This window comes from Spea bombifrons, chromosome 10 (genome assembly GCF_027358695.1).
Source record: "Spea bombifrons isolate aSpeBom1 chromosome 10, aSpeBom1.2.pri, whole genome shotgun sequence".
Taxonomy (NCBI): Eukaryota; Metazoa; Chordata; class Amphibia; order Anura; family Pelobatidae; genus Spea; species Spea bombifrons.
In genome coordinates, this window is record NC_071096.1 from 8,026,988 (window position 1) to 8,038,583 (window position 11,596).

The following is an 11,596-nucleotide window of genomic DNA, read 5'->3' on the forward strand; positions in this document are numbered from 1 at the left end:
TTATGTTCATCGCTACAAGTGCGCTTCATAAATTCCCAGTGATAAATTATTAACCATAAAACACACTAAAATCTTACTGAGCAAACAGAAATTCAGTTTAAAGTAATCTCATTAATATTTAAAAACGTTAGGTTCCTAAATGTAGCGTTTCATATTGTTATTCATAATCTTAATAGCCCTAATGTTGTAGTAAGCAGATCTGATTGGTAACGTGGTATCTGGTGTTATAATCATTTTTTTTTGCTGTATAGTTTTATTCCAGTCTGCTAATATCAAAGGTAAGCTGCGGGATTTTTATATTTTGTATACCCTTTTTGTTTCTTTTTTTTTTTACAAATGGTCTAATGTGATATTTTACTGTCACACCGTGCATTATCAAAGTTTGTTTGATGTAGAACTCTTGCAGCTGCAAGCAAAACTCGACTGAGAGCTATTAACGGCATTTACAATTCACTCACAGGTACTGAAACAAGACTCCTGACTCTTTTAGTATACAGGAAAATAACAGATGATTGGTATAGTAGAAAAACAGTATTTGTGTTGTGTATGATAAAGTACAGTTAAACCATTTAAGGTTCCATGACGAGTAATCGGATCTATGAGATTGTCAGATGCGTCTAAGGGATTCTAACCAAAAAAAATGAAATGGAGATCAACCCTGTACCAAATTATGAAGATGAATCTATCCCATGTGGATGCCAGGGCTCACAAATGGGTGGGTAGGCAACAGGCAGCTCTGTAGCTTAACTGGTTATGTGAAAAAGAAAGTACGCCTTCTTTGAATTCTGTGGTTTTACATATCAGGACATGATAACAATCATCTGTCCCATAGCAGGTCTGAAAATTAGGTAGAAGCAACCTCAGATGAACAACAACATCTGTGTCATGATTTATTCAACAAATATGAAGCCAAAATGGAGAAGCCATTTGTGCAAAACGAAGTACACCTTATGATTCAATAGCTTGTGTAGCCACCTTTAGCAGCAATAACTTGAAGTAATCATTTCTGTATGACTTTATAGGTCTCTGACATCATTGTGTAGGAGTTTTGGCCCACTCTTCTTTACAAAGTTACTTCAGTTCCTCAAGGTTTGTGGGCATTTGTTTATACACAGATTTCTTGACGTCCCGCCACAGCATTTCAATCAGGTTGAGGTCTGGATTTTCTGGTGTGTTTGGGATCTGTTTTATGATCCAATCTCAGTTGTCAGACAGATGGCCTTACATTTGACTCTAAAATAGTTTGGTATACAGAGGAGTTCAAGGTCTACTCAATGACTGCAACCACCATGCTTGACAGTTAAATGAGGTGTTTTCGCTGATATGATGTGCTTGGTTTTTTCCTACTGTAGATTGATGGGCTATGATATTGATGAGAAGAAACAATTGCTTCTCTAAGATCATTGCTGATGTCTTTCTTCCTTGGCATTGTGTTAACAGACACACCTGAATGATCCAGATCAGCAAACCGCTAAAACTGCGACACTTGCTGATGATTAAATAATCAAGGACATTTGATTAGCAGCGTCTGTTTGCTACTTAGCATCTTAATTCCTATGGAAGCAGTAATGATGTACTTAGCTCTTCACCCATGGCTTTTCCATTTTGACTTTATTTTCGTTGAATAAATCATGACACGGTGTAATTTGTCATGTGTTGTTGTTCATCTGAGGTTGTTTTTACCTCATTTCTAGACCTGCCAAGGAACAGATGATTGTTATTATGTCCTGATACGTAAAACCATAGAATTCAAAAGTAGTAGTAGTATGGTAAAAAGGTATACTGTCATTTTCACACGACTGTACATCTACCAGAATGGACAGCCAGCTGTAGGTGCATATTCTTTCCTTAATGGGACAGTTTAATGCTCCAGATAACCTCACCAAAACAAGAATACATATGAACAAGAGAATGCAGTTCCTTTTCTTAAATTTCAATTGCTAATTCTATCGTTCATTTAGGTTGATGAATTCACCCTTCTGTGAAGTAATGAGCTAGAGGTTGACAGATCACCACCTACAAGCATTTATTTTGCAGATACTTCAACTATACTCTGCTGCCTTCTTTGTTTTCAGTAATATCAATAAAGCTTTTTGAATACAAAAAGATTTAACAAATCAGAATCATGGAACATTAACCTCTACCTACCTGGGGGATATTTTTGTACCTCAAATTCTGGAGCTATTTTGTCATTTCTTCCATACGTTGGTTCAAACATTATTACCCTTTCCTGTGAATAGCGTACCCATGTAAATTATATCTTGTTTATTCGAGGAGAGTGAGAACTTCTTTTTTATACCATAGTTACATGATTAAACAAACATTTAGTATGAGTAGATAGAAAATAACCACAAAAATGAAACAATTCAGGCTGGTTGAACATGGCAACCTGGGTAAGGTCAATGGAAACCTTTTTATACAAACTTTTGGTTTTCCGTAACACCAGGTATGGCTGTAGAAACTGATCAGAAAGATCTACCCCCCCATTTTTTTGCTGTAGTTGATGCACTGACATGCGCCATGCATATTCTTTTTGTTCCGTGTACCTAAGTGCCAATATTTCATAAAAAGTGTGAGTGAATATTATTCTTTCTTTTTATTTTATGCTGGAATTTTATATTTTATTGTCCCATGGGGTTCTTGTTTTCTTCTTCGTGTATATGTGTCATATTGGATATGGATATTCCCTTAGGTGAACGTTAATTACATAACATTTCTTGTGTGTTCACGAGGCACTTTGTCTAGCGCACCCTACCACACGAGGTATGTGTTGGTGCTCAGCTAGCACTTGGCGCTTTTTGTGTATATAATTTCCTTTATAAAAATAACAATAAACTGACATTTTATGGATTAGCTAAATGTTTTCCTTTTCCATTGATTTGTGAAACACTTTTGTACCATAGATGACAAGCGTTACTAATAAAGTATAGGGAAAAAAACTTGCTTTTGTATGGGTCCAAGAAAAAAAAACATTTTTAATTGCTTCAATGATCACAGGTCTCAATTTTTGTCAGTGATAAATTTAATTTAAATATCCTGAAAAATATATGCACTGAAGAAAATGTACAACGTGATGCCTGAGTTTCCAAAATATACAGTCCCAATTTTTTTTGGATTTAAGTAAATGTTATGTGATTGACACATATATTTGCTGTGTGAATGAGATACAGAACTAGGTTCCTGGATTCCTTCTCTATGCCTGTTCGCTGTAATAGTAGAATATAATGGTTGTGATGCCTTCCCTGGGTATTGCATGTAACGTGACACTTTTAAAAGCATTATGAAGTGAAGGCGGATTGCTAATCCATGGAGTGCCAAAGCAGTCAACATGGTACATGGAAAAGAAAAAGTGTCGGTGCGCTAAGCTAGTCACAGGCTCAAATAATACAAATGTGTAATACGAGGCCTACCAAACAGGTGTAAGCATGCTGCAAAAACAGTGTATTGGCTGTACAATGTATACAAAAAACAAAAACTGTCTGCGCTTCTTACCCTAATAAAGTTGGCAACAAATATATAAACATAATATAAATGAGAGGTTTTGGTTATATGAATTGGCCAAAGCATAATTAAGCTCACCCGCCACGTCAAGGCACACTCTCAATAGGGTGAGATCCTACTCTCACCTCCTACATAGTGGGCACACAAAGCAGTTTATACTGCTACCAAAACCTTATTAATGTGTTGGGGGAGGTGTTGGGGGATGTAAACATGGTACATGGCCAGATCAAAACAAAACGTTGGAAAATACTCCAATAGGGCAAACCAAATTTTTTTCCTGTTTAAGTAAAAGTGGCAGATATTGCCATTTTCTGCCATAAGACATTACAAGGCTGCTTGCATTATAACTTCATGAGTCGTCCCTTGGAGGAAATGCCCCTCGCAGAAAAAAAGTGGAAACTCAGCTGTGGTAACCTTCCACCATTTTTTATATATGGATCAAAATGGTAGATTCTGTAGCGCAAACCTTAATATTTAATGTAGTGTTTATATATGTTTCATTAATTCAATAGCTTTCAATTAAAGCATACAATCATGTTAAAAGAACAATTTTGTATTTTTTTTTTATTTTTTTTTTACACAAGATAAGTAGTAGAGTTTGATATTACTGTCAGGGAAGTCTCCAAAGTAGGTTTTTAATGAAACACTGTGGCAGTCATGTTTCAGGTCCTCATATATCAGTATAGGTCAGTATATAATTATATACTCAGGGGCCCTTGCCATCTATATATATATTGAGGCCTTTACTTTTATTTTTCCTGCACGAGGGGGCTGGGGGGGGTGTTGTGTTGTTCCATTCTCAATAATTTATCTTGATTTTGACATATAATTGTTTTTTTTCCCTCTAAAACACTTTGGGGAAAAAAAATGAAATTGCATTTACAGTAGTCTAATCCAAACAGCTCCTAACAAGGGGATTGAATTCTCCGTTCTAATGTGTCTGGGTCTGTCTCCTGCATTTTCACACCAGCTGCACTGCTACTTGCTGTCATCAATTGTCAGTATCTCGACTGGATGCGAAGGCTCTGTGGGATAGATGTAAGGGGCTAGTTGTTGAGTATAGATCACAAAAATAGGACAGAGAGAACCAGTGTTATTTTAAACAGCTCCAGTAGAATACACCGCAGCCACTCTTAAAGCTATAGTTAAATAAGATGAGATTCCAAACGAAGTTGACTAAGGAGTGCTTCCAGTTTGATACTGACAGCTCAGTTGGAAGCTAATAAGAACATTCTAGGTCAGCAGCAAGAGGTCCTATGTGCTACAATGTTTCATTGATCATCTCCGGGTTTGTGTTGACAGCTAGAAGGTGAGGATGGTCTACCCTTTCAGGGGTAAATTACTGTTTTTTGCACACACTAGCATTTATCCCCTTTTCATCACATTGTTTTAGGAATAAGATCACTCGAGAGGGCATCCCTTTCTACCAAAAGCAGGTCTTCTCCAGGCAACAGACTAGATAACAATTAACAAAACATCTCTTACAAATCACCGTTATTTGTATACCAAGAAAGCAGCCATACTAACATCCTCTGGGTGTGTAGGATTTTTGGGCCCCCAAGTTATTCCTGCCCTTTGGTTCGTGATGTTTCTAGCAGGATAAGAAGAAGGAGCCAAGGTGTCTTGAGTTTAGCACAGATAATTCCTTGCCTTATAATCAGAATCAAGTTGTAAAGCAATTATAAACAAAGAAAACAACATTACAACAGTATGAGCTTCAGACCATTTTAAGAAGTTATTTTTTATTTTTGCTAGTTGTGTAGATGACATCACACTTAAGTGCTGGAAACTGAGTCACCAACTGCATGCTGAGGAAAGGGCAGGTGACGAAAAGTTTTTGTGCTTTAGGTTTGTGTAGTAGCTGAGAAAACACTTTTGATTTGATGCTTGCTGTTTTAAATGAAAGCCTTAAAATGTAAAAGCTCCAAAGGGTTCATTATTTCTAAATCCACCTTAGGGAAGACTGACATTTGCACCGACCTTAATGATGCTGGATATTATGTGAAAAGGTCGACGGTGTCCAGCTATTCAAACTAATTCCACCCTGAATGCAGTGTGAACCAACCTACAGTGTCCAAAAGGCAGGAATATTTCACACGGTTCACGTTTTAATGTTTTTTTTTTTAAGTAAAAACTTTTTTGATGAAAATGAGGCAAAGTAATTGCAAGTTTTTTTTATGAATTCTGTTTTCTGCATTGCTTGATAATCTTATATTTAGTCTGTAGTTTATATTGTCTATGGAGTCATTCGATTTGTATTAAGATCAGAGGTTAGGTCCACAGTGAACTAAGTTGGCTGAAATTTAGTAACTTGTGTAACCACTTGTGTTAATTTAGTTATCAAGCTGACTACAGTTCATGTTGGTTCGCACTCCATGTAATAGTGATTTGCTATTGAAATAAGGCAACGTATCTATTCACAAACATTTGACTTGAGGCGAGAAGGTCTTCTCTTTAGTAACCTATCTCTCTTCTTCAAGTTATTCTTCACATTCCAATCAGCCTGCGATGCTATACAATTCCAACGTACACCTGTTTCTTGTTTAGGTAACCTATTTAACTTGCCGAGTCCTGTCTTCGTTGATCAGTTGCTCAGGTCTTGGCTTGGGCACTACAGTTTTATATTTTACCCGTTCGGCTTTGACTCACTGAATTATCTCCTTTATTAGATAAGTGGCCTTGGCTTGGGTTACTGACTACTCACTTGCTTATGATTCGGTGCGTCTTTCCTGTTACCCACTTGAGTCAACCAACAAATCGACCAAATCAGTCACCAACTCAGAGGTCTTGGAAGGCCACTTGACTTTGTGCAAGTAGATGATCTGCTATTCAACTTGGACATTTAAGTCAGTTGAGTTACCACTACAGCTACAACTTAAATTTTAGTGGGTTAAAAATCCCAGCATTTTTATGTCTGCTTATTTATCTTTGTAATGGGAACAGAAAATAATGAGACTGCTACAAGAAGCACAACGCATATATAAGCCCATAAATATATACAAACATGCTGAGTATATCGAGCAATGTTTTTTTTCTGGCTCCAGATGATTATTAATCCAAAAACACGCAGGTCGAAGCTCTCTTTTCTCTGGATAAATGTAAAGCTCTAAATAAGTAAGTCAAGAAATGTCAGGGCACGCATGTGAATTGAACTGAAAAGACACCCGGTTTCATATTCATCTAGTCTATAATCTTCCTGGTAGAGGATGCGATATGAAAAGTTCCAGCTGTAATGAATGGAATTATTTGAAGTGTGAGATAGACAGACAGACTGCACGGTACGTAATGAGCTCTCACAATGCCCAAGGCAGCTTGAATAAGTATTGAAACCCCATAGTCCTGCTGGCTGCGTCGGGGAGTATAGGCTATTATATGACTTCATCTCTTTTTGTACCCAGTGGGACTGCGTTGAATTCTCTCCACATATATTTTGATTTGATCCTGAATTGTTTGTTGTATTATCCAAGGAACTGAAGCCTTTGCTACCTGCGATTAACGTCATGCTGTAATACTAGAGTAGGTAGAGTATTTATTTTTGGCAGCACTTTCATGGGACTCGTACCTTCTATTAATATTTTATTTTCTTGCTACTTTTCAATGTATTATAGTGTTATAGAGCAGCATCATAAGTGCAAATTACATCTTATACCAACTGTTGTGACGTTAATTGGTGGTTAAGATAGGACTGTTTCCAAATACCAAACAGAAAAAAATGTGACTAGAAATTTTCAACTAAACAGCAATATTTTAGAATGCATTTTTTAGATTGGCATCCTTACCGGCCATTTCATTGTAACATATCACCATGGAGGTAGCAGGCCAGAAGTTAACGTATACAGTCAGCTTGGAATGTTGGGCAAATAAGTATTTTTACATGAAAGATTGGTGAGAAATTGGTGGACTTCAGCCCGGGGCGGAATATCAAAGTTTTTCCAAATTCCTAGGTAGTCAGATCTTAACATCCGCTAGAATATTAATAGCTCGGGCTGAGTCACTTTTCTCTTGGACCGGTAGCTCAAAATGGAACAGAAAAGTGTGATGAGAAAGCGTGTAGTCTAAATGAATGATTGGGTTAAAAGTTTATATGCTTTATATGTGTCAGATTTTCACATTCCCAGTATATATGAAAGAGATTTCCTTTGGCTTTATTACATCAGAGACGTCTGACTGTATCTTGAAACATTTGGATACGGTAGGGTACCATGTACCAAAGGTGTAAAACTTTATGAAAGGTTTCAAACAGAATTGAAAAGCTTTCCTAGTCATCACCCAATGTTAATCTAAATAAAAGTTTTGATCTATATTGTTTATCTATGAAATGTGGGGAGACAAGTTCATAAGATTTATAATTATTATATATGTATAAAGTTGGTGCACTGGAAGAGAATATTCTCTTAAATTTCTTTAAAGGATAGAATACACTGTTCTTTTAGAAGATCGGCAATTGATTTAATCCCACATATTGTCCAATTACTTAAATTAATATCAATACTCAATTTGAAGAATTCCCAACATGTTTTTGTAAAATGGACAGCATAAAAATCTAAAGGGACCTCTTGGGTTTCTTATACATTAAAGGGCGTATGATGGCTGGAGTGTCCCTTTAAGTGAAGAACAAAACCTAGAAAAAGTAAGAAAGTTGCTAGAAAAATAGTGACATATGTATTTGATACACAAATAGTTGCTGTCAAGAAGAGCTTGTAATATTACACAGAAAGAACTAGATGCTCGGCTCGGCTCTGAATTTTGAAAACGACCAAATTACTTTTTTCACAGATTGTGCACCAGGGGACTATTGAGCATTTCAAGGTTTTGCAGTGGAGAAGGGAAATTATATTGTCAGTAAGTATCAAACTGGGAGAATACCTTAACAGTGTCTCATACAATTGAGAATAAATGAGTCCTATCTATTTTTTATGACAGCTACATGGTTTAAATATAGAAATCACAGAAACAGCAAATCAAAATAGCTTCAAAAGGTCAAATATAACATAAAAACTCCAGGAAAGGTTTGTACGCTATGACAAAGCAAAAAAAGTGCTAACAAAGTCCACACATCTGCAAACCTCAGGTACACAAAATAGTGTTTTATATTTTTTATTTTAGATTTATGGCACTATGTTTTTCTTGGTTATGAGCTGACGAAGAAGGTTGAATTCAATCATGAATTGAGAAATTTAAGTTTAAAAATAAATCAATGTCCATTTAGACCGTAGTCACTTTGTAAGTACTTTAATATCTATTATTTTTCATGCCTCACCAAAAAAAAGAACTTATACTGGGAAAAATTCTGCACATTTAGAGATATAGTGTTCTGTCCTCTCTGCTGTCCATGTTTGGAGCAATTTTGGAGAGTGTGCAGCTGCAGAGAGAAACTTACAGGAGAGAGAGGAGGGGGAGTGCAATTGGGAGGGTGAGTGAAATAGGGAGGGTGAGTGAGCTTGTGTAGTGAACACAGTGCCTGTAATAGAAGATGCACTAAATTATAATATACCCCTTGCTTGCCTGTAGAGGTAAAATAATGCACAGCATTCATTACAGGTACTAAAATGGGTAATTTGACAGTTTTCAAAAGATGTGTTGATTTAAAAACATTACCAGTACCCAATATTATGGAAAGATATACCTCCCTGGAATGTTTTTTGTAGACAATCATGAAAAAGAATTTGACAGCACATTGTCCCATCTACCCTGCCTTTTATTTTCTCCTGTAAATGCTCAAACATTAATCAGACCTCGGTCTTCTTTTAAATCCAGACGTGATATGCCTACCTCATGCATGTTGGCCATTGTAATACCAGGGATACTTATACAGAATCATTCTAATCCTTAACTCTTAATTATATGTTTAGAAAATCTGAACTAAAACACAAATCTATAACAGGTGCAAAAGTATCCTTCAAGATGAGAAAATGAAAAATAAAAAGCCCTAAAATATAATATAATTATTAGGTAAATTAATACACGGCTTTTCTTACAGGCACTGAAATGGTTAGCGTTCAATTGCGTATTATTTCTGCTCTGTTAAGAACTACTTGAAACCTTGCCCAGATTTTCTGGGAACTCTGCCAAAAAGCCAATTACATTGTGTTAAGCTTCCAAACGTGACATTTGCTAATTAACTGCTGGCAAGACTGTCAGAACATGTGAGAGGGAGAAAAGGGGCCTACTGGGCTACAACAGACTAACTAAGCAAATTGGCCCTTTTCCATTTTTCATTTATTTAGTTGAGGGTCCATCCTTATCTTGGGAGATTCGTACAAATTCACCAATTAGTAAAAATTAATTAAAGTTAAAGTGCGTATGACTCTGAATGAACTCTAGTGCATATGATGGCTGGAGTGCCCCTTTAAACACAACAGGCTTAAACGTAAGAAAGTGCTTCTTTACTGAGAGTCCATTTGATAAGTGGATCAGTCTCCCAGCAGAAGTGGTAAACGATAACACCATGCATTAGACAGGGATTCTGAATACAGAAAAAAGCCCAAAAGAGTAAACCAACTTTTAACATCAGATATAAAATGGATACTTGTATAATGGTTCTCATTGGCTGTCGTTTTATGTTATTCATCAGGTATGTGTATACACCGCTTTCCCCCAGAAAACACCATATATATATCAAGGGATTGAGATCCTAAAAAAACAAATTTGGATAGCAGGCGTCACTAGTCTGGAAATAATCTTTATCATCTCGTTGATCCAAAATACCATGGCCAAACCATTTCAAGTCACATTCCTGTCTCTGTGAAAGTAAATGACAAGTCACACAGCCAGTGAAACGGTTAATTCGCATAAAAATCAATCTGACGATGATATGCAGAATTGTCAAAACAGGAAAAAAACAGTGCTATCCACATGAGCGAGCCAAAATAATATAAATCAAGGCAAGTTTTAATTTAACTAAGACAAATACTGGCCATGGAGATCCAGCTTCCCGTGCTTTAGAAAAATATTGTTAAATTCAGCAAAATTGGAAAACTAATTTCAGATACATATTGTCAAACGTAAACAAAAATAAACTTCTTGCAACGAATAGGCATTTGATTTAGGAATGATTACAAATCTAATGCTGCTAAAATTTACAGGTTCAATATTTTTAGTACTGCCAGCTACTTAATGTAATTGCGATGCCTAATTTTGTTGCCGATCAATAATTAATTTATTTTAATTACCCAACATATGCATATGTCAAAACACTGCTTTCTCTTCCCTGTGGTTTCAAAGAGTTAATATCCATCCCTGTGGTTATTTTTGTTGTAAAGTGATAAAAATGATAAGTAATAAAATGAACAGCGGAGTTTGAGCACTTATTGCCACAACGAAGAGTTTGCTAAAAACCTGGAATTATTCTTGTTATTGAATTTCTATAGTGACTCAGCCCAAAGGACTGACAAAGCCGGCATTTCTATACACACGAGCCGCCTTCAAGCAAATGCCAAAAGCTGTCAAACAAATCCCTTATTTATTGTGTGTTTGGATAATGTGATTGCTTTGCCCTGTTCAGTCATATTGAGGGAAATGATGCATGAACCGCCGTGTTTCCGTTGGTCACACTGCATCAAAGAAAACTGCCAAATGCCAACAAATGATTCACTCGCCTCAAAACAACAAGAAATTAGAAATAAAAAACAAATGTTCTTCGAAAAACTCACAATAGTTGTTTGGTGGCCTTGAGATATTGCAGAGGGGGGCTGTCCAGTGAAGGCCCCCCAATACCAGTGCCTGCAATACCCCCCACAGGGCCGGGCATACGATGTCATTTCCCAAAACTCAGATGCAGGCAACATGTGAGGACCAGAAGAGCTGCCAGCCACTGGATACTGTATCTCCCTCCTCAGCAAGCGTGTTACTGTGTGTGTGAATATTTTTCTGCATGTTATTGTGTGTGTATGTATGATACTGTGTGTGAAAGCATGTTATTGTGTGTGAGTATATGTGTGTATGTGAGTATGGTACTGGCTGTGTGTGTCTATCTTACTGTGTTTATGTTTTAATGTGTATGTAAGTATGTGTGTGTAAGTATGTTACTGTGAGTGTAATTTGTTACTGTTAATGTGTTCCTATGTGTGTGTGTGTAAATGTGTTACTGTGTGTA